This window comes from Bos grunniens, chromosome 1 (genome assembly GCF_055505025.1).
Source record: "Bos grunniens cultivar Pamir isolate PY7600 chromosome 1, Bosgru_T2T1.0, whole genome shotgun sequence".
In the NCBI taxonomy this organism is placed as follows: Eukaryota; Metazoa; Chordata; class Mammalia; order Artiodactyla; family Bovidae; genus Bos; species Bos grunniens.
Genome location: NC_141165.1, coordinates 132,244,683 through 132,272,624, shown reverse-complemented (window position 1 = coordinate 132,272,624; position 27,942 = coordinate 132,244,683).

Below are 27,942 nucleotides of genomic sequence, written 5' to 3'. Positions count from 1 at the left end.
TTTTCTGGGGAAATCAACCATCACATTATGAGCAGCATAAGAGAAAGACCCAGGTGTTAAGGAACAAAGGCTAGTAAAAATTGAGGGCTACCATCAACAGCCACATGAATGCACTTGGAAATGGATTCCCCAGTCTCAGGCAAGTTTTCTGCAGATGTCAGCCTAGGCCCCAACTATAAACTCCCAGGAGAACCTGAATCAGAACCATCCAGTTAAACCACTCCCTGATTTCTGACCCTCAGGAACTGCATGATAAAATAAAGAATACTTGTTTTAAGCTGCCAGGTTTGAGGATAATTGGTTATCCCTTTCGTTTGGCTTCCCTTGTGGCTCAGTTGGTAAAGAGTCTGCCTGCAGTGTGGGAGACGTGGGTCTGATCCCCGGATCAGGAAGATCCCCTAGAGAAGGAAATGGCAACCCCCTCCAGTATTCTTGCCTGGAGAATTCCATGGGCAGAGGAGCCTAGTAGGCTACAGTCCATGGGGTCACAAAGAATTAGATAGGACTGAGAGACTAACTTTCAATTTGTTATACAGCAACAAATCACTCATACAACCATTCATGTATCTATTGATGTCTTACAAGGTCTCCTACTTTGTATGAGCTGTCAGAAATACTAATGAAACATAATATCCAATCTCTGTACCAGTCAGGACTCAATGTTGAACATAGAAATCACTGTAAGAATTATTAACTGGAAAAGTTTTAAAAAAGGGAAATAGATGCTTAGAAATATTGAAAAATTTCAAGGGCATGGTCAAGGCAGGACCTTTAGGAATGTTGATCTAAAACAAATAGATTGCCAATTATTTCTCCAGCAAAAATGGGTTTATTAAGGATCAGCAAAGAATCACAATTTAGTATTTGCATGTGGTAAGCTACGTGCACAATTCCATACAGGAGGACAGGAGAAATCTTTTAAAGGGGAGAAAAGGAAGCTGGGAGAGATAAAGCAAACAGAATTCACTGGAAGAACTGAAAATTCAAAGTATAAAGGCTTTCTATTGGCTGAAATGTGATAGTCTCCTTAGCTGAGCTCTTTCCAGGCAAGAAGAGGGATCTTTCTACTCCTGTCGAGCTCTACTATCAGATTAGGGCACGAGAGCTCCTTCTCTATTGCCTCCCAGCTATATTTTAATTGAAGTTTCTGTTCATTAATTTTTACTGGAGCCACTGGTCATCACTATTGTCAGGAGTTCAAAAACACATCCCTGTAGCTGAACAAGGCAGAAGGGGTGAAAAAGCCACTTGGGTAATAGCTGCACCTACTATGCATGTGTCTCATAAGGTGGAGTAAGGACCCAAGAACATTACTGCAGAAAAACAGCCCATGGCTATAATGCTGCTCATCAGCATAAACAAAGAGGTGCAAGAGAATGCTTCTGCCTCACTTCCTATCCTCCAGTTCATCTCAAAGTAAATCTAATTGGTGGAACCTGATTCTCTTCTGGAATCTTATTTTGGCTAGGAAGTCTAGGAATGTTTTTAGGCTTCTAATTTCTTCAACTTGAAAGGAGGTGGAACAGACGTTGAGAGAACCAATTCTTATTCTTCCCCATAGTCTGTGCTCACAAGGGGTTTACAATGACAAGATTAACATAATGTGACAAGATTAGAGATGGGGAATGCGCTAAATGGAGTGTTACAGCTTAAGTGCAATAGAAGATCTGAGAGCAAGGGGATTAGAGTGCAGTGGAGAATTCTGAGAATGAAACTTCATGGAAGAACTTGGCTTTAAGGACGGTAGGAATTGAACAAACATAGAAAAAGAATAAGTATTTAATGCAGATGAATGGCAAGGGTAAAGGCCTGGATTAAGGTAGATAACAGCAGATAGTTTGATTCTTGCAAAAAATAAATAATAAAAGGTGGTGATAACAGGACTTTGAAATATAAAGGGCTTTAAAAATTAAAGCTTAAATATATTGCATGTGGATATACATGCATTGAATGTTCATAACACATTTATATAATTATGTAAAATATTGGATGTGATTGAGCAAATCTGTGTCTTTGCCAGATGATGATGGATCTACAGTAAACTATAGAAACATAATATACGTGCCTACAGAGATAGCAACATTTCCTTCTCTCTAAATTTGGTCATATTTGTGCAGTCACTGTGATAGTCTTCAGTCTTGTGTTAATTCCCTTATTATGAAAAGAAGCTTTTCCTGAGTCTCCTACCTCTTGATGCTTCCTTCCCTACTGAGGGGCTATACTTGTCTTCATATCTTACTAGCTACTGCCAGTGGTCTTCTCAATAGACAGTTTGGTCTAATTTTGAATAGTCCATATACCAGAAATTGCCTGCTACTCTCCCTCCTCATTTAGATCACATCTTCATCCATTTTGATATATTAATAATATTGAACAGGTGTTATATATATTTGGGGAAGGAACTAGATGCTTTCCAAATAACATTTTAAGTCAAAATATGTTGTTGTTTTTTTTCCTATTTTGTAGTTGAGGAACCAATGAAATTTATTTATTTAACTGCAGAGCCTACAGGTCTGGAGAATCCCTATGGAGAGAGGAGCCGGGCGGACTACAGTCTGTGGGGTCACAAACAGTCAGACACGACTGAGCGACTCAGCAGCAGCCGCAGCAGCAGCAGAGCCTACAGTCTTTCCACTGTATCACACACACACACACACAAATTTCTTTATATTAAAGCATCTCAGATTTCAGCTTGCAAAACATTGTTGATGTTCATTATCTCAGTTGATCCTCAGAATAAGCCTGCAAATGAAAATAGTGGAGTATTACCCTTCTTTTTTTTATAGATTGGAGAAGCACTAACTTCTAAGTCCTACACCTTAACAAATTGAATGTTTGATATCCATTATTATAATTTGATAAAGTATAGGATAAATAAAAATTTTATTCCATATACATTAGATAGATGGATGGGCTTACTTGGTAGCTCAGCTGGTAAAGAATCCACCTGCAATTCAGGAGACCTAGGTTTGATTCCTGGTTTGGAAAAATCCTCTGGAGAAGAGATAGGCTACCCACTCCAGTATTCTTGAGCTTCCTTGATGTCTCAGATAGTAAAGAATCTGCCTGCAATGCAGGAGACCTAGGTTCGATCCCTGGGTTTGGAAGATCCCCCGGAGAAGGGAATGACTACCCACTCCAGTATTCTTGCTTGGAGAATTCCATGGACAGAGGAGCCTGGCGGGCTACAGTCCTTGGGGTCACAAAGAGTCAGACAAGACTGAGCGACTAAGTACACAGATAGATGGATACATAGCTAAATTGATAGGTAAATGGATTGGTGCATTTAATGATTTGAAGTTTAGAGAATTGAAAATTTGGAAACTTTATAGTATCACAGGGAACATTTTTTCCTATTACAGTAGAAGCATAAATTATAGTTATGATAAAACTTTTTCATATATAGTTGATTGACCTTGATGGCAATTATTCATGACCCCCACCTGCACATAAATGTCATACTGCACAGTGTAGACAAGGGAAGCAAACCAGACATTAGTCACATTTCTGGGTCTCTAGCCAATCTTTAATGTCCTTTGTTAAGGAATGCATTATTTTCAAGAGTGGAAGAGTCAAAAGAAACTTGGTGTCTATTTTGCCCAGTTGACTTTCTATTGCTAAATAACCCAGTAAGGTGTTCTTCAGCCACCTTATACATATATGTTTATATTATGGTGGAAGATGAGTTTTCTACTGAGGTTCACTATGCATGTAGATAGCTGTTTTTGAAAGTGCTAATACAAGAGGTAACCTCAGAAAATAAAGTTTAACCTCAAATTTTTACAAAATGAAATTTTAGTTATTTGTAAGGATGTGGGAAAGAATTATAACTTCAGCATGACCTTCAGTTCTCAAATTTCATCTTTCAGCAATTAGACTCTACAACCAGCCTGCCCTTTCCTAATCAAGAAACAAAAATTTATGCCTATGTAGCATCAAAAATTCCTTGGTTATAATCAAGAGGAACATAAAGGTGAACATTTTCATTAGTGCATGTCATGAACATTGTAGAAAAAAGAATTATTACCTACCCCAGTCCAATTCATCTTCCCTGAGGAGCCATTTAAAGCAAAAAAAAAAAAAAAAAGAAAGAAAGAAAAATCTTTAATCCTTAGTTTTTCAGTTACTCCAACTTCTTGAAATAAGTTTTTAAGTTACACAAGAAAGTTTTCAAGGAATAACATAGTCTGCTTGATCTCAGCTGGAGCCATGTTAAAAAAAAACCCTCTCAGTTAGAGACTAATGACTTTACATTAGGAATAATGCATTCAATTCTAAAATGAGCACTATTGATTGAAATCCAAGAGATAGATATGAGTCTTAAGGTGGTGGGAAGAGAGTTAATACATTTTTCCATATATTTAATTAATCATGGTCATTACAGGATGAAGAATTAAATATAATGCATCATTGTGTGCTCAGACGCTCAGTCGTGTCTGACTCTGCAACCTCATGGACTGTAGCCTGCCAGGCTCCTCTGTCCATGGAATTCTCCAGAATACTGGAGTGGGTTGTCATGCCCTTCTCTGGGGGTCTTCCCAACCCAGGGATCAAATCTGCGTCCCTTACGTCTCCTGCACTGGCAGGTGGATAGCCGCTAGCACCATTATTCTGGGCTTTATGAACACTTTATAATTACATGAAATTTATATAAGAATTCAAATGTTTAAATTTGAAATCCCAGGGAAAGATCTTCTATGCCTCTATCATTGCCATGAGAAGAAAATTTTCAGCTAGTTCCTGGTTCCAGAAAGAAGATGATAGGCATGAAGAGCACAACCTCCCTAGTTAAGCTGCCCTAAGAATGCAGTAAAGAACAGAGAACGCTCCCAGAGAAGAAAACTGCAGATTGGCAAATCCAATCGAACCAGCTAAGTTCAGCCTAGACCAAGGCTGAGGGCTTTACAGATGTGTGAGCTGAAAGGACAATATTTGTTTCTAGTGAAGGGGTGGTGTATCATGCTGCAATTGATAACTTTTACAAAGCTGTATGCAGATAACAAAATAAAACGCAATACATGACAGAAATTTACAGAAGTGTTGATGTAGTTTTGCTATCCTTGTGTAAGAAAAGTTTAGCACTAATGTTAAGAAGCAGGAGAGAGACCAAGCTAGCGACATTTGTTGTTGTTCAGTCGCTAAGTTGGGTCACGTTTGACTCTGTGCAGCGCCATGGACTGCAGCATGCCAGGCTCCTCAGTCTTCCACTATCTCCTGGAATTTGCTCAAATTCATGTCTATTGAGTCACTGATGCTATCTAACCATCTCATCCTCTGCCACCCCCTCTCCTTTTGCCTTCAATCTTTCCTGGCATCAGGGTCTTTTCCAATGAGTTGACTCTTTGCATCAGGTGGCCAAAGTGTTAGAGCTTCAGCTTCAACCACAGTCCTTCTGATAAATAATTCAGGGTTGACATCCTTTAGGACTGACTGGCTTGATTTCCTTGCAATCTAAGGGACTCTCAAGAGTTTTCTCCAACATCCCAGTTCAAAAGCATCAAGATTGTGACATAGGAATCTCCTAAACTTATCTTTTCCATGGATACACTGAATGTAAAGTTAGACATGGAACAATCACTCAGTACGAAATCCCCAGACTAGCTGAGTGGCTCCTACATATCAGGGAAATGAGAAAATAGCCACATTGAAATGAATACAAAAGGCTGAGACATATCCTCAGACCCAGTTGATTTAGGCTGAACATAACTTGTGTGACTGGATTTACTCATCTTAGAAGAGGAGAAGAGGAGGAAGGAAGTGCATTGGCCCAAATATAATGTAATGACTTTCCCATATACTCCTGAGTGGACACCTATCAAGAGAAGGTATTCCTGACTGGCTCTTTCACTTTCTTTGTAAGCAATGCTGGGAGAGGTGCGATTATTGGCCTGACTCACATTGTACTTAAACTATGGAGAATTTGGATGCTCCACTAGAGATTGGCAAATTATAGCCCATGATCCAAACTAGCTCACTGCTTGTTTTTATGAATAAAGTTTTATTATTAATAGAACACAGACTTTATTCATTACAAATTGTCTGTTGTTATTTTTGCTCTACAAAGTCAGAGTTGAGTAGCTGAGACAGATATGCGTGTGTGTTAGTTGCTCCATTGTGTTCGACTCTTTGCAACTCCATGGACTGTAGTCTGCCAAGCTCCTCTGTCTATGGAATTCTTCAGGCAAGAATACTGGAGTGGGTTGCCATTTCCTTCTCCAGGGGATCTTTCCGACCCAGGAATCGAACCTGGGTGTGTCTCCTGCACTGCAAGAGATTCTTTACCACTAAGCTGTCAGGGAAGCTATTTTGAGACAGATATTAGAGCCTGCAAAACTGAAAATACTGTCTCTTTCCTTTTACAAAAAAGTTGTTATTTAGTAACTAAGCTGTGTCTGTCCACCAGGCTCCTCTATCCATGGGATTTCCCAGGCAAGAATACTGAAGCGAGCTGCCATTTCCTCCTCCAGGGATCTTACACGACTCAGAGATCGAACCCGTGTTTCTTGTGTCTCTTGCATTGAATGACCGCTTCTTTACCACTGAGCCACCAGGGAACCCTTGCTCTAAAGTGCTATAGAAGGTCATGGCTGGAAGATCAAGATATGAGGAGGAAAGTAAAGCTAAGAGTGTCAAGAAAGGACAGTTTTAGGTGTGGTTGTCATTGTGGTTGAGGCTGTAGTCATTGTAGTTAACAACATGGGAAAGGAGATATGATTTCAGGGAATTCTCACTGGCATCCACTGTGAGACTGGAGGCCAATTCTGTGTCATTTGCTTGTTGCAGAAAATTATTTACTGGCTTATCTTCTTTAAAAAAATCTTACTTTGATGCAGCATATTTTCAATATTGGTGTTTTTAGAAAGACTTTATTTGTTTTCTAGGTGGAAATTTGGCCCAAGAGCAAGAGGACACTCTTAAAAGGTAGCCAGCTCCAAATATATTTTCTTTAAAATATCTTGTGCCTGTGTGTGAGTGCAAATGTTTTAAAGGTATTTCTCAGATACTGCCCCGATAATCTACGCATCTCCATTTTGATGTAGGTTAAAGTATATACACTATTGCAAGGTACATGCAGTCTGACCATATTTGGGGGCACACTGAATTATTCATATATTATGTGCATTCTTTAGCCCTGACAAATCCTGGAGGAGCAGATTCTACTCTTTTGTCCACTTCAAAGTTCTTCTGAGTTCTTGCAAATTACAGTGGTGGCTAAATTCCCCCTTTCCATTTGCCTGTCTTTTGTCTGTTTTCACAGTCCTCCTGACTGTGTAATCACTCATTCTCTCATTTATCACAGCCTTTCCTGGTCCTGACTACACTATCTCCCCATTTTTGTCATGGTGCACTGGTACATTACAAATACAATTAAACCTCTTACAATACTGCGGCTTTTGGCCAACACATCCCAGCTTCAAGGTTGAAAGATTTCTGATATTACCTTCGATATCACTTCTTTCCCATTTATCGGCAGTGTCCTGACTAATGCAGTAGTGTTGCATTAATTAAAGGAAGCATCTAGTACTACTGCTGTTTTTGCCAGTCCGACACCGAATCGGGAGCCTGATGCCTGCTCATGTTTTAAGAACCATTTATCACCCATGTCATCCAAAGCAGCCAGCTGTCTGAGCCAAGCCTCATTTGCATTTCATCAACCACAGGCTCTCTTTCCCCATCTCACTCTCAAGTCTTTGTATAGCAGCTCTAATTTTTTTTAAAGCACATTTTTCAAAGAAGGAGCTTAGCTAAAATTAGTATGCTACGTAGAAAGATTATTTGAATACCAGACACAAGTCTCGATACTGGTTGTGGCCAAAATAAGTAACAGAGGTTGTGCATGGAGTTTGCTCTTTCTTTTGTCGATGGGGAGAGTTGTGACCATTATTCTACTGCCCAATATTACTATAGGAACTTCATCAATATTGGTACTCAAACATAAAAGTTCAATGTCATTTCTGGTGATGAAAACAGTTCTTAACAGTAATACATGAAATGCTTTGGATTCAATTTCATCTTTCATTTTGTACTTGGATTACTGTTTACCCACTTTCTCCAATTCCATATTATATAACCATCTCTACCCACCAAAGCTTTGAAAGACAGAACTTGATTCAAAATTTCTTGAACTGGAGGAAAATTAGCTTATGAAATTGTGCAATTTGAAACTATTTTGTAATAAGTTTTGCACTTGTCTTCATAATTTTAAACCTGTGCAGTTAATGCACACTTTTTTCTTTTTTCATTTGCAAGTCTGATATATCATCCTTTTCTATTGACCCAAATCTTTATACCATTTGAGAAAACTTAATCTCTTCCTTTCCAAATCAAAGTGATAATTCCCCATTTCCTTGAAGCATCTTCTCAATAAATACTTTTCAGTGAAGTTCATGCAGAGCATGTGTTGGGGGAGCAGTGGAGAAAGAGAGCATGAAAGAGAGAGAGAGGTATTAAGTCATTGTGCATGGAGTTGTCCACCCTCAATGTTTTGCCTAAACCAGATCCCTGGAGATCATTTTTAGGGGCAATCATACCCTTTTATGTTCTTGCTTTTTAACCCAGATGGTCAAAAACAGTGGACACCTGTCTCTCACTGAGACCATATGATAAAGGTCATTTAACAGCCTTTCCTGATAATGCCTTTTAGTCCCTGTGGGTTTGGTTTCAGATTCCAAGCAGTGACCTAGAAATTTGAAAGCTCTGTATCCATAGCTAATCCCTTGGGATTTCTAGTCCTCAATAGGTAATTACTTCAACAAGTTTCTCTCTGAAAAGAAAGTGGTCTTTTGGAATTTCTATTAACTTAAGTAGGAAAATAAGAACTTTGTATGTATTAGACTTAGTTTATATCCAAAGCACATTTTAAGATTAATATAATTTACATTTCCATCAACCACAAGCCATTTAGTGCAAAAGAACAAATGCTTTTGAATGAACTCTGAAAAGATAGGTTTTAATTTGATTTTAGGATAAGTGTTTGTGATTTATTAGTATGTATTTTATAATCTTTCTAATCCATTCTCAAAACACCTTGCACTTTTAAAACAGCAAAATGTGTTTCAGTAGGGAAAGTTATGTTCCAGAATCATTTTTAATTCAACCAGGACACTATAAATTACTGCATAAACAATATGAGTTTATTTTTTATTGACTTGAAATTCCATGTTATACTTCTGAACTCACATTCATCCTTCAAACAGTAAACTGGTTTTCTATAGCTTGTGTGTCACCGTATACTCACAAAGATTCATGAAAGATACATTTACTCTTTTATATTTTTTCATATCTTCTTCTAATGCCTTTATTTTTTTCCTATTTCCTTTCAGATTTATGAACTAAGACCTTAATGCTGGAAGTTGAAATTTTTTTTCCCTTAGCTTTTATACATATAAATCTCTTTTTTACATTATGACTCTTCCTGCCATATCCAAGGTTATTAAAATATGTTCACATCTGTGTAGATGGATTGTTTCATTAATAACATTTTGTAAACACCTTTCCTTTGACGACTTTAATTTGCTTTCATATTTTTTCACGATCCAAGCAATATCATGGTTTTGAAAGAGGAAATAAGGGCTTCTGACATTAAGAAGAATGGATTTAATGAGACCAGCTTTTTTTGTTTGCTTGTTGCTGCGGAGATTATTACGTCCCTGTTCAGCAAAAACATAATAATATTGTAATGGAAGATGGCTGTTCGTTGTAGGATGGATGGTTTTAAACACTGATTAGGTATGCATATGGAGTTGTTATAGCTAATACGTTTTTATTTTAGAACTGTTTTGAGTATGGCACAGTAATTCTCATATACCCCACACTCAGTTTCCTCTGCTGTTAGCTTCTGACATTCATAGCATACCTTAGTCACAACTAAGAAATCGGTATTGATAGATTGACTACAGTTCATACTTTAATCAAAAAAATTTTCTTAGTTTTTACCGAATGTCATGAAACCATTCTGATACGAAAAAAAAAATATTGTGGTATGTATCTCCAGGTTGCGTGTGCTTAGTCACTCAGTCATGTATGATTCTTTGTGACCCCATGGACTGTAGCCCGCCAGGCTCCTCTGTTCATGGAATTATCCAGGCAAGCATACTGGAGTGGGTTGCCATTCCCTTCTCCAGGGGACCTTCCCAACCCAGGGATCTCCTGTGTCTCCTACATTGGCAGGCATGTTCTTTACCCGCTGAACCATCTCCAGGATGACCACTTATAAATTAAAAAAATGGGTGGGATAGTATGAGGTGAGTGAGGAGAGTACAGGGGAGAAAGAACCCTCTGTCTCAGCTGTAACTTTGAAGTTCACAGTTTTAAAACATTGTGTTTCCTAAATTCATTAGCTATGTGAACTTAATTCAAGTTACTTTGCCTCTCTAAGTCTTAATCCCTTTATGTAAATATGAATGTAACAGTGATACCTCTTGGACAATGGTGGTGAGCATTCAATTAAAGGCTGCAGATAAAGTTTTTAATGCAGCATCTGAAACATATAGCATGCCAGGTTCCTCTGTGCATTGTATTCTCTAGGCAAGAATACTTGAGTGGGTTGATAAACCCTCCTCCAGGGGATCTTCCTACAAAATTTGAAGGCTAGGAAGAAAGTAGCCTGGGCATGCTCAGAATGACAGAATGTTACTATTGCTTCAGGCTGATCTGGATGTTCATGCAACCAATATTCACCACACCTTCAGGTATAGCTCTCCAAAGAATACACTTGATCTGCCAAAAAGCACATCAGGTATGCAGCATTAAAAACTAAGTCAGAAAGGGAAAATTCTATTATATTTGGTTTGACTATAATTGTGGCTGAATTCTTCATTTTTAGTAAGATAATAGTGATTTTCTGATTTTTGAAGTTTTGTTTTACTATTTCCAAAACATCTGGGGATTATTGCAGAATAAAAACTTAAAATACTGATAAAATATAGAAATAATTTTTTTTTGCCATTAAATACTTTGATTATGCATGGAGGAATATGTGTTCCAGGCCTTCCCCCAAAATTTAATGTAAACTGAACAAGGCTTTAAACTTCCTACTGTCCTTGTATTTGTACCGTATAGGTTCAAAAGATTCATTCTTGAAAAAACTACACTTCTTTGAGGAAATATAAGAATAAAATGGAAATAAAAACAAACCAAAAGAAAACTTTTGGAGGGTAGAGTTTTCACAATAGGATGGTAACAGACTGAAGGCTGCAAATGTGGATTAGTGTCAGTCAAAAATTAAAGAACAGCTAGAGTTGCAACAATCAACCACAGAATTGGTGAGCACACTGGGGAGAAGGAATCTGACAGTGATTTGATATCCATTTAGACATTTTTTCCAACAGGAAGACTTTACACATTTTGCATTGGAAACAAAGATTTATAAATTAAGAAACCAAAATGCAGTCCGCTGTAGGTAAATGCAGCTCTGTGCACATAGATGGCTGTTTGAATGTGTCTTGTGCTTTGTCAGTGAAAACAATAGGTAATAGAAAAAATGAGAGTTTGCGTGAGGCACTGTGCTAATGATAATATGTTCCTGGGGTAAAAGCAAAAGAAGGCCATTGCTTTTAAGTAAAATCTGATGTAATGTTAGTCAAACATAGAATGGGCTTATTCATGTTTATATTTTATACACTTTCACTTTTCACTTTCATGCATTGGAAAAGGAAATGGCAACCCACTCCAGTGTTTTTGCCTGGAGAATCCCAGGGACAAGGGAGCCTTGGTGGGCTGCCGTCTACGGGGTCGCACAGAGTTGGACACGACTGACGTGACTTAGCAGCAGCAGCATGGCTGTAAAAGAAATTATTAACATTTTTGCAGTTAAAAAACACTTGTTAATGCATGTCTGAATTTCTCTAGATTGTAAATTGACTTCATACAAGTTAATTTTTTTGACAACATAAAGCAGATTTTTTTTTTTGTAAACAGAAATAAGGGTGCTCAGATTAAACTATAGTGTGAAACCCATCCTTTCTTTGTATGTATATCCTTTTTATGTTCTTCCTCGGAATAATAGTGTCTTTCATGAATTGATATAAATCTCTTCTACCAACTTCTCAGAATAGTGTATATTCAGTCAATGTCCACAAACCTCAGATAGAGAATGTTGAAATGACTATCATTGAAAACCCGTATGAGTTATTCAGTGTTAGAAAGAAATTCAGGAGCACCACATGGGCCAAATGATTATTTGTAAAGGTAGTACAAATTGTCAGATATTTGTCTAATTTATGAATTCATGAATATTTTGTTAATAGATATGAACAACTTATCACCCTGATCCATCCTAAAGGAAATCAGTCCTGAATATTCATTGGAAGGACTGATGCTGAAGCTGAAACACCAATACTTTGGCCACCTGATGCAAAGAACTGACTTATTTGAAAAGACCCTGATGCTGGGAAAGATTGAAGGCAGGAGGAGAAGGGGACAACAGAGGATGAGATGGTTGGATGGCATCACCCGCTCAATGGACATGAGTTTTGGTAAGCTCCGGGAGTTGGTGATGGACAAGGAAGCCTGGGATGCTTCAGTCCATGGGGTTGCAAAGAATCGGACACAACTGAGCTACTGAACTGAACTGGGAAAACAAAATATTAAAATGATACAATAGTAATATGCTCATGAGCACTTTTCATTTATTTTTATAATTGCAGAGCACTTATCCACTTATTATTTCAGGTGAGTATATGGTTAATTAAGTGGCCAGGACCTCAGATGTCACATAGAAAGGATGTGCTTTCTATGCTCCATTCCACCCTTAGTTTATGTGTACATAACTTCTCATTTTCCTTCCCTCTCCCCTCACTACTTAAAAATCTCAGTCCTGGGTTTTAAATCACACACAGTTTTATTCATGTGTACTTGTGCCAAGAAAAGAGAATTATACCACATAAATTCAGCTATTAAAGGTGTGGACAGATAGACACAGAACCCTTCATGTTGATTACCTAGGTGAAGTTGGGATTGGAGAAGGAAAAGGATGAGGAAAAATGATTACTTTTATCTTTATATTATTTTGCATTGTTTGTGGTGTTCCAAGACTCATGTATTATTTGTAATGAAACACCAAAAAGTACTAAAAAGCTCATGCATCTTATGTATGGTAAAGGAAGTATGAAATCACAAATGCAAAAATTGACTTTATCTCTCAGATCATTGATCCTGAAAGTCAGACCATTCTGAACTTGAGTGGAGATACTGAAACAAAAAACTATAGATAAAGGGAAAAAAATTAAATGTGTTTTTCTTTATTACTTAATCATCATTGATAGATTCAAAGCATCTAATTCACAGGTCCTGAATTAAATCTGATTTTTTCTTGGAGAGTAGTGAGGAGTACTGAGGGTGGATAGGGAACAAAGTATGTTTTGAAAGCTCTAAAATTTAGAGAAACTTCATTTAAAAGTTTCTTGTGTGTCAAATAGCTATTAAACATAATTTTCATGATTTTAATATAAGTGAATCTGAACTAGCATATGGACTAAGTTTCTTTTAAGTTGCACATGGATTTAAAATGTAGGGGAAAAGATCACTTGGTAAATATGCTTTTGGTTTTGAAAAGCTTCCAAATGTTTAAAAAGTAGTTTTCAAATCAACCATATCCATATGAATCCAGGTTTTCTCATCCTCACTATTGAAGGATGAAAAGAACTAGAATTGGGGCAAAATGGTTGAAGATGTGATACATATGCTGTAAAACTAAAAATCAGTTGATACTCCAAGGAATTGGTTAAAAAATAAATTTGGTCCTTATGGCAACTTTACCAAAAGAATCTAACACTTTTCTTCTTAGCGATTTAGGATCATGGATGATATTACTCTGTCATAAAATGATCCCATGACCACTTCCAGAAATGGAAAAGTGCAGAAATAGAAAATGTGTATAATATCACTATTTTATTTTGTTCCAAGTCCTGTTGCTATCTGTGGGAAGCAATGTTCCAAGAGAAGGAATATTTAAATGAATTATGGCATGAACTATCATTTTCAATGCTTTATGCAAAGATCAGTTGATAATAACTCAACATTTTTGGCATATGGCTTCCAGATATGGTAAAGTTTCCCTTGTAACATCTAAAAACTAAATATATGCGTATGCACACTTTTTAAAAAATATATAAAGATATTGTTTTTTCAGTTAGTTTGAAATGATTTAAAAATAAAGTTTCACTCTCAACTAAAAATTTTAAAATAAGAAGCTGCATTTAGGCAAATAGTGATGGGCCAATAGTTTCTCCAAATGACAAGTAAAATACATTTTGTTTACATTTTTGTTCTAGATGAATTTGAATATATTGATGCAAAGCAAATCAAGCAGTGCTGCCAACAGAATATGAGCTGTGTCGATCATTCCTAACATTGAATGATATGCAGTGAACTTCTACACATGCTTTTGGTGGGCCACTGTAAGACTAAGAACTGAACACACAATTTTTAGTCTTTGTTAGTTTCTTTTGCTTTCCCTACCTACACTAAGTAACTAGATTGTTCTTGTTGTTTGGTCACTAGGTTGTGTCCAACGTCTTGTGACTCTGTGGACTGCAGTACACCAGGCTTCTTTGTCCTTAACTATCTCCTGAAGTTTGCTCAAACTCGTGCCCATTGAGTCAGTGATGCCATCCAACCATCTCATCCTCCGTCTCTGTCTTCTCCTCCTGCCTTCAGTCTTTCCCAGCATCAGAATCTTTTGCAATGGGTCAGCTCTTCACATCAGGTGGCCAAAGTGTTGGAGCTTTAGCTTCAGCATCAGTCCTTCCAATGAATATTCAGGGTTGACTTCCTTTAGGATTGACTGGTTTGACCTTCTTGCAAGGGACTCTCAAGAGTCTTCTCTAGCACCACAATTCGAAAACATCAATTCTTCAGGGCTCAGCCTTCTTTAGGGTCCAATTCTCACATCCATACATGACTACAAAACCATACCGGCTATACAAACCTTTGTCAGCAAAGTGATATCTCTGCTTTTTAATATGCTGTCTAGGTTTGTCATAGCTTTCCTTCCAAGGAGCAAGCATCTTTTAATTTCACGGCTACAGTCACTATCTGCAGTGATTTTGGAGCCCAAGAAAATAAAGTCTGCCTCTGTTTCTGTTGTTTTCCCATCTATTTGCCATGAAGTGATGGGATGAGATGCCAGGTTCTTAGTTTTTTGATGTTGAGTTTTAAGCCAGTTTTTTCACCCTCCTCTTTCACCCTTATCAAGATGCTTTTAGTTTTTTTTTTTTGCTTTCTGCCATTAGAGTGGTAGCCAGTTATCTAAAATTAACTAGGTAAGTATGATTAAATACATTTTTTAAGTTCCCAATTCTTTTCAGCAAATTTCCCCTTTTGTCCTTTTAATTATGTAGAATTTTTAGAGGTCAGTGAATATAGATCCTATTGCAATACTCATTTGCATATTTGGGAAACACAGGATTATTGCCTTTAACTCATCAAATAACAAATATACTGTCAGGTAAACTTTATGAACAAGGGCAGATTTTAGTCTACGAATGAGAATTCTCTAAGAAGTACAAAATACAGAAAGCTAAAAGGTGAGAAATTAATGTAATGCAGTTTATACTATACAAATAGACCAAAGTAGTATTTTAGATATATTCACTTTGGATAGAAAGATGGTCAAATGATGTATTTCCTTTATCCTTGTTTAAGCAATGCATGGATCTGTATCTTTGAAAGAAAGGGTTGGAGTGAAGTAGATTGACTACCTTTGATTTCTGTTGGACTGTGGAGAAGGTGAATTGAATCAAATGGATGTATAACTTTCCTAAAAGATATCTTGGCTTCTGTCACATCTATTTATTCTTTAAAAATCTATTTATTCTATAAACAGTTATTGACCACCTGTTATGTACTAGATAGTATTCTAAGAAATTGGGTGTATGAATTAACAAACAGATCAAATCTGCTTCATGTAGATGTGACAGTATCACTCAAATCTAAAATTTTTCATTCTCCTGGCTCTGCCTTATGATCTTTTTTCTGGGTTTCTTGGGTCTCCTAAATTGCAATTTTATTTTTAGGGTTGCTTTCTCCAGTTGAACCCAAATACAAACATCACCTTCACAATCTGAAAGCGTGACTCTCCACTTAAGAAAATGTCAATAGTTTACCTTCACATCTAAACATGCTTATAAATACTTATATTACTTACTTATAAATACTTACATACTTACATTTTAGGCCCCCCTGCATTCTCAATATAATCACTGATAAACTTACTTTTCTCAGCTCATATTCTCCAGCATCCTGCTTTCTTCCACACCCAAACCCCAGTTCCTGCTGCACTGCACACGTCTGTAAACTTCCTGAACACAAGACTAACCTTGTCAGTTTCTTCCCTAGGTATGATGGGCTTGGTACAGTCCTGGTATGTTGGTAGTTGTTCTGTTACCTATTGATCTTATAACATATTAATATTACCCCAAATTTTAGTGGCTTAAAACAAAACCAGTACACTATTTTACTAATAAATCTGCATTATGAGCATATTAAGAATTGATGGAGTTGGCCATCTCTGATCAAGATGGTTCTATTTGCCTGGAGCTGGAGTGGCTTTCTCATATGTCTTGCATGTGAGTACTGGCCATCAGCTTGGAACTCAACTGAAGAAGTTGTTGTGCCTTGATTCCTCTCCTCATGGCTTGCTTCACATTACTGCTTGGGCTTCCTTACAGCATGGGAGCTAGGTCTCAAATATTCCAAAGAGATAGATGTAGAAACTACCAGTCTTTTAAGGCCTAGATCCTGAAACTAGCACAATATAAATTATTTTACATTTATACTGTATAAAGTATAACATGAAAACAGAGCCCTCCTAGATTCAAGGGAAGGCATATCAAAGATTTTTGTGCCTATCTTTATTCTGTGATGGAAGTGATTGAAAAGCATTGCTTGAATGATTATTTAGTGTCTCTGAATATTGATACTTCTAACATTTCCCACACTGTTGTGCTTCTGCTCCTCTAGTTGTTCAACAGTTCAGTTCAGTCACTCAGTCGTGTCCAACTCTTTGCATGAATTTCCATGAATTGCAGCATGCCAGGCCTCCCTATCCATCACTCTTAATTTTTCAAGAAATGCCTTTATACCAACTTTATATGCCAATGCTTTATGTAATATCCCTGTGGAATGTGCAATATTCCCTTTCCTTTATTTTCTTATTGTTTCTTCATGTTTAATTACTTTATAAACAATAGTCACAATCTGCTTTGCTGAATTATTGAGTATGTGCCTGCCTCTCCCATTAAACTGTAGACTTCATGAGGTTAATAACTATGCTTAAATCAATGGAAAGATTGGACTTCTCCAGACTGAGTATAGAGGAATAGATTGAGTCTGTACATAACACGTTTGGACTTCTCCTATCCATTTAAAAGAGGTAAACTGGCCAGGCAAATTCTGAAGGTTCTTCTATCCTTTATGACTAAAAAGTGAATTGCTGATAAATATGAAATGTGAGATAGGAATAAGCGTTTTAAAAGATATTAAATGGTCTTGAATACTTTCAACCAAAATCTTAATGTTTTATAATTCTCATGAAACAGAGCTAAGTAGGGAGACTGAAGTATATTTCATGTTTTCTTTTTCTCCATTGCTGTAATGTTTAAAAAATTAACTCTGGAAATAGACTGTCCCAATCCATGTACTCACATGCTTTCCTAGGAAAGCTGATCTAACCCCATCTTTCTCAGGTGAAGGAAGATCTGTCACATGGTAAATAGCCAAGGTGACTCTTTCACCTGTGAGGCAGCAATTTTCAAGAGCTATCTGGCGTAATCAACCATTTATAGGCAGCATTCCCTCACTTTTATTATATCAGTTACTGGAAGAAAAGACTCTAAATCTTGTAACTGAAAGGGATTGGGGTACCAGGTGGGGATTAGGTTAGATCTTGGTGAACACAGGGATGGGAACCAAAGGAACACACAGAAATAATTATTCTCTTCCTATCTTAAATTTGAAATAAGGTGTTTTACTAACTAATAGAGCTGAGATTGGATTCTCACTGAAAATGAAGTATCTTAGTTGCAGATGAAATGCATCAAAAAAAGTTATTGAAAATTAGCAGCCATCAATTTCAATCACACTTATGTATCATCTACCTATCTCTGTACCTATTTATCAAACATTTATCTATCCATGTGCATTTTTACCTTAAACATAAAAAAGAAAAGAGCACTGCAATTTATTTCTTAAAATTTGCTGATTTAATAGAGATACTGCAACAAATGATCTTTGCACTGTGAGCTTTACAGACTCTGATGTTGATAGTCTGTCCTACAGTTCTGTACTTTATTATGTGAGGATTATTTGTTTCATAATAGCAAGGAAAATCTGTATTATTTCCAATTTTTAAGTCCCTATTTAGAAAAAGTGTGTGCTGCTTCAAGTGCATTAATCTAGGATTTAAAAAATTGTCCCTGACTCTGCTCTGGATGTTTTGGATACAGTACAAACAATGTTTTAAAACACATGGACTCAAGCATAGCAAATGAAACCATGAGGTAATTGGTTAATTGCAGGTGAAATTGGCCACTCACCTCTTTTATTGAAAGCTCAAATGACTAATTGCATTTGTGAATGCTCTAGGAGAACAAATTGTTAACTAATTATGGAGTAATGTGGGGTTTGGGGAGCATGCAGAGGCTCATGTAGGAAAAAAGCCATTGAGAGAGATATATATATTTATATATTATATATATTTGTAATTAATTATATATAAATATTAATTTATATATTAATTATATATAAATTTATGTATAATTAATTATATAAAATATTTTTAATATATATATATTTATGTGTATGTGTGTGTGTGTGTATATTCCCTAGGTCTGTACACTGAGAGGAATTAGAAACAGTAATAATCCAAAAGAAATGACAGAAATGTGGAAATGATACCAGGGCAGGGAAAGTACAAAATGAACCTGAAATGGCTGCTATGCCAGAAAGCAATGACACACTCAAAAAATGATGTAAACATCCAAGTAACACAAAAACCAACTCAAGAGCTCCCACTGGACGAATCAAGAACACACTGAGTATCAAATAAACAATGGCAGTAACAGATTATGCCAAATGAATATATTCAGAAACCATAATGCATATTAATAGATTAAATAAATGAATGAGTTAGAACTTTGATGAGAAACCTGATTAAGATGTTCATATAGTTTCACGGCACATACCCTACTCCAAACTCAAATTACCAGTAAGAAAAAGAAAATGTCTGACTTGACGATGGAGAAGCTGGCAGATATCCTCTTAACCAAGTGCTCAAATCTGTCATTAACAAGAATGGGATTAATCATATCATGTTATACTTGATGGAATGCAATGAAAGAAAATAGCTTTTTCATTTCTATGTTATTCCTGCTGAAGATTCACAACGTGTTTTAATCACAAAGAAACATTTGACAAACTCAAAAGGGAGACATTCTGTTAAATACTTGGCCTGTACTCCTTGAATGTATCAAGGTCAAAAAAGCCAGTGAAAAATGGAGGAGTTGTTCCAAATTAAAGAAACTAGGCATGGCAAGCAAATTAAATTCCTGATTCTAAAATGGATCTTCATTTTCTAAAGACATTTTAGGGTCATAGATTAAGAAAAACAGTGTTCAGTCTACCATACTTTTAAACCTTCTAAAAATTTGAGTTTATATGAGTTTCTCACCTCACTCAATATTTGTCATTTCTTTCATTACTTCTTGGCATCTAAAATGGGTCAATGGATTTGAAGGTATTATATTGTTACCTAAAAAGCTTTAAATATTTTAAGATATAGTGAAACAACTAAATGGTTTTACTCTGTCCTATTTTATTTGGGAAAATGAAATTATAATTTCAAAAGATGTATCATTCTTTTGGGAAAAACCCTCAGAATTTAGGCTTTTAGCTTTGGGGATGACTTTACTTGAAAATTTAAAAATTATTCATTTCGATTTTGGTCAAATAGTTTAATTTAGTTAATAAATTTAGTTAATAAAAAAAACAATAGATTTTGGTCAAATAGTTTAATTTAGTTAATAAATTTAGTTAATAAAAAAAACAATAGTTTTTTGTGTCTCAGTGCCCAAGATTAATTCTTTCATTCATTCAAGAAATATTGATTGACTATTTTGCTTCAAAAAACTAAGATCATGGAATCTGGTCCTATCACTTCATGGCAAACAGATGGGGCAACAATGGAAACAATGGCAGACTTCATTTTCTTGGGCTCCAAAATCACTGCAGCCATGAAATTAAAAGACACTTGCTCTTTGGAAGAAAAACTATGACAAACCTATACAGCATAATAAAAAGCAGAAGCATTACTTTGCCAACAGACATTTATAGCCAAATGATTATAGCCAAATGGTATAGCCAAAGCTATGGTTTTTCCAAAGTTATGTATGGTGTGAGAGCTGGACCATGCAGAAGATTGTGTGCCAAAGAATTGATACTTTTGAACTATGGTATTGGAGAAGACTCTTGAGAAGCTTTCTTCCCTGGTGGCTCAGAGGTTAAAGTGTCTGCCTGCAATGCGGGAGACCTGAGTTCGATCCCTGGGTCGGGAAGATCCCCTGGAGAAGGAAATGGCAACTCACTCCAGTATTCTTGCCTGGAGAATCCCATGGACGGAGGAGTCTGGTGGGCTACAGTCCACGGGGTCGCAAGGAGAGTATTGGAGAAGACTCTTGAGAGTCCCTTAGACTGCAAGGAGATCAAGCCAGTCTATCCTCAAGGAAATCAGTCCTGAATATTCATTGGAAGGACTGATGCTGAAGCTGAAGCTCCAATATTTCGGCCACCCAATGTGAAGAGCTGACTCATTAGAAAAGACCCTGATGCTGGGAAAGATTGAAGGCAGGAGGAGAAGGAGATGCCAGAGGATGAGGTGGTTGGATGGCATCACCGACTCAATGGACATGAGTTTGAGCAAGTCCTGGGAGTTGGTGAAGGACAGGAAGCCTGGTGTGCTGCAGTCCCTAGGGTCACAAAGATTTAGACACGACTGAGCAACTGAAGAACAGCGATTTTGTTTCAGGCTCAGGATATAGCAGTAAACAAAACTGATATGAATCTCTGACTTTCTGAAGCTCATGTTCTAGTGGGGCAGATAACAAATAAATTATGTTATATGTTTAGGATATTTGTGCAGTGAAGGAATTAGGGAGGAAGAGAAGGAATTGTGGGGTTCTGTGTGCCACTGTGAATGAAGTGGTCTGGGAGGACCTTGCTGAAGAGAAAGCACTGAAGCAAAGAGCTGAAGAAGGGGAAGCAGTATGCCACAAGTGCTCGGGCACAAGTGCAAGTGTAAAGAATGTTCTATTTTAGTTAACAGAATGTTCTGTTTTAGCTAATGTGGTGTGGTTTAACATGTTTCAGGTTTAGGCCAATGTTGAAATGTTGACAAGAGACAGCTGTTTGAATTTCTCCATATGTATAATAAGCAAACAAACCTCTGCTTATGGGAATGAGTGCCATTTTGGAAAAGAAACAAAACAAATACTTGGCCAGAGTCTTGACTTGAGTATAATGTATGTAAAGAACCATGCACTGGACATAAACATATGTAAAAGTCAAAGGGAAAGCTGACGGAGTAGGTACAATAAAAAAGAAAATGTGTGAGAGGAAGAAAAGGAAGAAATGAAGAAAGAGAGAGAGAGAGGGTGGTGATGGGGGGAAGAAGAGGTAGAAAGGGCAAGGAAGGGAAGGACAATAGATAATAAATCAAAGGGAAGAAAACCTAGGCTAGGGTAGCTCTAAGGAGCCAGATGGTAAATATTTCAGACTTTATGGGCCAAAAGGCAGCTCTTTCACAACCACTCAATTCTGCCTTTACAGTGTGAAAGCAGCCTCAGAAAATGCTTAAAAGAAAGAGTGTGGCTATGTTCTTATAAAACTTTATTTATAAACATTAATATTTAAATTTCGTATGTTTCAAGACATGTCACAAAACATTTTTCTTTTTCTTTTTTTTTTCAACCTTTTAAAAATGAAAAGAAACTTTCTCATTATGAACTCTACAAAAACAGAGGGCAGGGCTTGTTCCCCTGGCCATGGTTGCTGATCCCTGACTTACAGCCATGAGATTAGTTTTGTGAATCAAGATGGTGCATTGGGCAGTGAAGAAAAATTGGATCAAATTCCTGAGTTCTTATCCAGGCTTGACATTTTGCTAACTCTTTGATTCTAACAAGTTTCTGCCTCTCAATACATTACTGTTTTAACGAATGAAGTGATAGTGTTTAAATATATGAAAATCAAATTATCTTCTTGCAATGAATTTTGTTTTATTACTGATCAGAACTAAAAATGCTGCTGTTGTCACTTTAGTCGTGTCCGACTCTGTGTGACCCCACAGACGGCAGCCCACCAGGCTCTCCTGTCCCTGGGATTCTCCAGGCAAGAACACTGGAGTGGGTTGCCATTTCCTTCTCCAATGCAGGAAAGTGAAAAGTGAAGGTGAAGTCGCTCAGTCATGTCCAACTCTTAGCGATCCCATGGACTGCAGCCTACCAGGCTCCTCCCTCCATGGGATTTTCCAGGCAAGAGTACTGGAGTGGGGTGCCATTGCCTTCTCCGAGAACTAAGAATAGATATCCATAAAAGAAAGAGCATTTGATTTCAATTAAACTTCATTTTTTCAGTTCTATTCTTTTCAAAGAATTCTTCTTAAGACAAAAATGTTTTCACTCCTTGGGTGTAGAAGTTAGTCTTTAAGGTCCTCTAGAAAATTGGTGTTGCCATGATTTCAATGATATCTGGCTAGAATATCCTTAATATGTGTGCATGCTAAGTTGTTTCACTTTTGTCTTACCCTGTGCAACCCTAGGGACCATAGCCCACCAGGCTCCTCTGTCCAAGGGATTCTCCAAGCAAGAATATTGTAGTGGGTCGCCATGCTCTCCTCCAGGGGATCTTCCCAACCTAGGGATCAAACCCAAGTCTCCTGCACTCACAGGCATGTTCTTTACCACTAGTGCCACTTGGAGAAGCCCATCCTTAATGTAACCATTCTCAAATGCTGTGAACAAGGCCACATGTGGCCCTGAAAGATGTTAGTAGTTTGTTTCTAAATAAAAGCTATTCTTAAGTGGGGTAAAAATTCTCACCCATAACAATTTATCTCATTCTTTGCAGTTTAGATTTCTTTGAGTGGCCAGGTGCATTGAGGTTTGGTTTCATAATGGTGAACATGTGCTTCTTGTTGAAACAGCTCTCGCCACACTGCTTCAGGGCAATGAGGGTGCAGATTTTGAATTCCTATTTAACTATTTTTCATAGTGATTTCAAATTTATATGTGTGCCAAGCAATTATTTCAAGATCTACCTCACCTCTCTTTTGGAGACAATGTCTGTGAGGTCTGACATACTTTTAAATTTAATTCTCTAAAACATATGACCTTTTTGGATATCAAATGAAAAGATATTCACCTGATTTAGACTGTGTTTCTAACGAGGGGCACGGAAGTAGCTCCCATTCTACTCCCACATCAAGCTTTAGAATCTATTTTCCCTTCCCTTTGAGTCCAGATGATTAGTAAACTGGTTGGATCAACAGAATTTGGTGGAAATGACATTGTAACCTTTGAACTCACACATGATCTGCAGCTTCCTTTTCCTCTTGTGGAATCCTTGACTGCCAGACAAAAATGTCCAGCTACTCTATAGATGGCATGAAGAGAGAAAGAGATATATACCCAGGCAGCCTCCAACTCTTCTAGCTTTTCAAACTGAGATACCATTACAGGTGAATGAATCCACCTTGGGCATTCCAGCTCCCACCAGCTACCACTGACCCAATTTCTAGCTAATAACCCAGCTGAATGAAAGCATATGAGTAATCCCAGAAAATGGCATAAAAGGAGAGGAAAAATAAAAAAATGTCTAGTCTACAATACCCACTTCCTAAATTCCTGACCTGCAGAATCTTGAGCAAATAAAAACAGTACTGATGTTAAACCACTAAACATCAGGGTAGTTTGTTGAGCAACAGAAGATAACAAAACTTACTTAACTCTAATTGAATTTCATAATGATCAATTATACTGCCACCTACACTTTAGGGGATTAGACATGGTTTATCATCAACTAGCTGCTCTATCGGAGAAGGCCCTGGCACCCCACGCCAGTACTCTTGCCTGGAAACTACCATGGACGGAGGAGCCTGGTGGGCTGCAGTCCATGGGGTCACTAGGAGTTGGACACGACTGAGCGACTTAACTTTCACTTTTCACTTTCATGCATTGGAGAAGGAAATGGCAACCCACTCCAGTGTTTTTGCCTGGAGAATCCCAGGGACAGCGGAGCCTAGTGGGCTGCCGTCTATGGGGTTGCACAGAGTCGGACACGACTGAAGTGACTTAGCAGCAATAGCAGCAGCAGCAGCAGCTGCTGCTCTATAGTAAAACATGCTGAAATCTGTAATAGTCATGCTATATGTCTTCCTTACTGCAAACAGTCATTGTTCTTCCGGCAACATTTCTTACTGGTTAGTATTTATTTATTTGAATTAATTTTATTTTATTTTTAAACTTTACAATATTGTGTTAGTTTTGCCAAATATTGAAATGAATCCGCCACAGGTATACATGTGTTCCCCATCCTGAACCCTCCTCCCTCCTCCCTCCCCATACCATCCCTCTGGGTCGTCCCAGTGCACCAGCCCCAAGCATCCAGTATCGTGCATCGAACCTGGACTAGCGACTCGTTTCATACAGGATATTATACATGCTTCAGTGCCATTCTCCCAAATCTTCCCACCCTCTCCCTCTCCCACAGAGTCCATAAGTTAAAAATGAAATATATCTAATAATGCAGTAGCATATATAAAATTTAAAATTACCTGCAATACATTTAACATGAATTAATTCTGATTTATCCTTATTAGAATTAGTTATTTAGTCATAATGCCAGTAAAAATGCAATTACATTGTTCTGTGGAATGTCATGTTCATTCCCTAAATAAATATATTTTTTAAATAACTGTTAAATCAGGGAAAGATGGAGATTTATTCAATTCATATGCTATTGAAATTAAAATAATTTTTCTTAATGTGGGGGTAAAGTCACATTATATAAAACTATTCATTAAAATAGCATGGTACATCTGATTTTCATTTTAATCATAGCTTATTTGAGGTTGGTCTAATGTTTTCTTGATGCTCCCTCTTCATGATAAAAAAAAAAGAGAGAGACTAACTACTTAAACAGTGACACAAATTGATGTTAATAAATTAGTACATTCATACAAGGACTCCTAATTTTACTGCTAAAAGCACACCATTATATGCAGCATTCTGTAGTTTAAAAGGCACACTGATAAGTGCTTGTATTCAAATCCGTTTCTGTGCCCTTTGTGTTCTTATCTTCCCCGGGCCAGCAGACAATCCGGCTTTTCACTAACCTCTGGCACTCTACCATTGGCAATACACTGTGCTCCTTCTGAGTCCCTGGGCTGCTTAATTAGCATCACCTGTGGTACGTTCCATTCTGAACAGCCCCGTGAACGCACACACCTGCTCCGGTGCCTGCAGGTAGACTAAGCCTCAGTGTCTCAGGACTCTGGGCAGTCCATCTGTGTGCCCTAAAGCAGTAACTAAATAGCTATCATCTTTAGCAAGCTTGCTGCAGCCTCTAACCTTGGTAATTGTGCCTCAATGAGGTAGAAGTAAAATGATAAACAAGATCCTGAACAGACCCACGCATCCACACTCTAGTGCTCCAACAAATGAAGTAAAACATTTGTCCTCGTTTTCAAAATGAAGCATACGTGCTTTTACCCCAAAACTGAGTAAGATTGTTTATGCCCTTTTCAAGAAAAAAAATGTGATTGTTTTTACATTTAGATTTGTTCTAAGTTTTCCTTCATAAGCCCTGGAAGTTGCAAATATTTACATTTTTATTTTATCAAAATATGTTTTCAAGCACAAATTTTGAAGTACAGCTTCAAAAACATTCAAGGTCATATTTTCCCTTAAAATATTTTAATGGTATAAAGCATTTTACATATATGTTAGAAGGGTAAAATTGACACACTTAAGACATTTAAAACAAAAAATTTATAACAATGAATCATAAAAAATGTAATGAATGTCTTTTACCGAACAATGATTGAAACATAGGTTGTTAAACCAAAGGCATTCTAAAAGGCTTAATTTGTGTTCTTCTCACGAAACTACAGTTTTCTCTTTTCATACCTTTTTTCCTCTGCCAAGAAGAATTGTCTGTGACACTTAATGCGTATATTTCGTTGAAGCTAAGTTCTTTTAATGTCAAGCTATTATATCTTCTACATACAGAAGAGAAATGGTGCCAAGATTTCTAACAAGTAGGTACACATTCTTCTTGAAACAGAAAGGCACTAAAAAAGCTTTGTGTTGGTAGATTGATGAGTTGAAAGATATTCAATTAAATTCTGAATCTATTAGACTAAAGACTGCTTTTTGAGAAAAAAAGCCTATAGATTAATACTCATGCTAAAAACAAAAGTCTCTGATCTTACCCAATTTATAATAAAAACATACTTATATCTATAAAAATTTGACTACAAAAGTAGGGCAGGAAAGTCATCCTAATTGTACAAGGTTTTACTAAACAGAACATCAGAGTCTATTTCTGTTTACATATTTTAAGTAAAAAAAAAAAGAAGTACAGTTTTAGTTTTCAATGACTTACAGTTGCAATGCTTAATATGTGTTAGAAGAAGTCATTATAATTTAATACTTACTAAGTTTTGATTTCCCATTCCATCTTCAGAATGAAAGATTCAAATATGTGAATTATACACTCTTCGTCTTACATATGAAAAACTGAGATCCTGCAAATGACTTGCCCAGGGTTGTACTGTTGTTAGTGATTAAACTTTGGTTCTTTGAGTCTCAGTTTAGTGCTATTTCCACTAGATTATGCCACTTTTCTTCACTGACTTTGAATCTCTGAATGTCAAATGAAAGGAGGGGTAAATTTTAATAGCTATCCGTTTAAATTAAAGCTCAAAACTGCATATACTTTACAATTTGTTTTGGGCTGAAATTTTCTTAGAAAGCGGGCAGGAAATGACCCAGAGTTTTAGATTATTATACAAAGCATGATCCTCTCAGCTGTAGTTATAAGGAGTTAGTTCCTTTAGTGGAGAAGGCAATGGCACCCCACTCCAGTACTCTTGCTTGGAAAATCCCATGGACCGAGGAGCCTGGTGGGCTGCAGTCCATGGGGTCGCTAAGAGTTGGACACGACTTCACTTTCACTTTCACTTTCACTTTCATGCATTGGAGAAGGAAATGGTAACCCACTCCAGTGTTCTTGCCTGGAGAATCCCAGGGACGGGGGAGCCTGGTGGCCTGCCGTCTATGGGGTCGCACAGAGTCGGACACAACTGAAGCGACTTAGCAGCAGCAGCAGCAGTTCCTTTAAGGTTATGTCACTTTAGTTACTAATGGTCATCAACCTATTTAGAAGTTTTTCAGAATCAGAAATAGACTGTATCCACAAGGTTCTGACTCTATAAAATTGCAGAAGGAAAAGAAAATATAACACATAAATGAGAAGTTTGCACAGGTCATAGCATTGCATTGTATTAGAATACACAATCATGATTGAAATATAAGATCAAAGATTACTGGTTGTACTTATGAATGCAACATTAAAGTAGCATTTTTCAAAATATGCTGGGCATAATGTAAGTTTATCAAGCTATTAATAAGTTTTAAATGAGAATAAAGCTTGCAAAATACTTGAGAAAAATTGCATACAATATCCCTTTTTGGATAGTTTCAATGCATATGAGCATATGAAAGGCTCTATGAAGGTATACAGTAAGGACACCTATTTAACTTGGTTTTATCAAGTAGTTCCCAAATGTATTTGATGACAGAATCCCCTTTTACAAATAATATCATTCTACAGCACATGACAGGAAAGAGTGAGTCATTTCTGCTCTGAGAAACTGAAGCAAAGAGT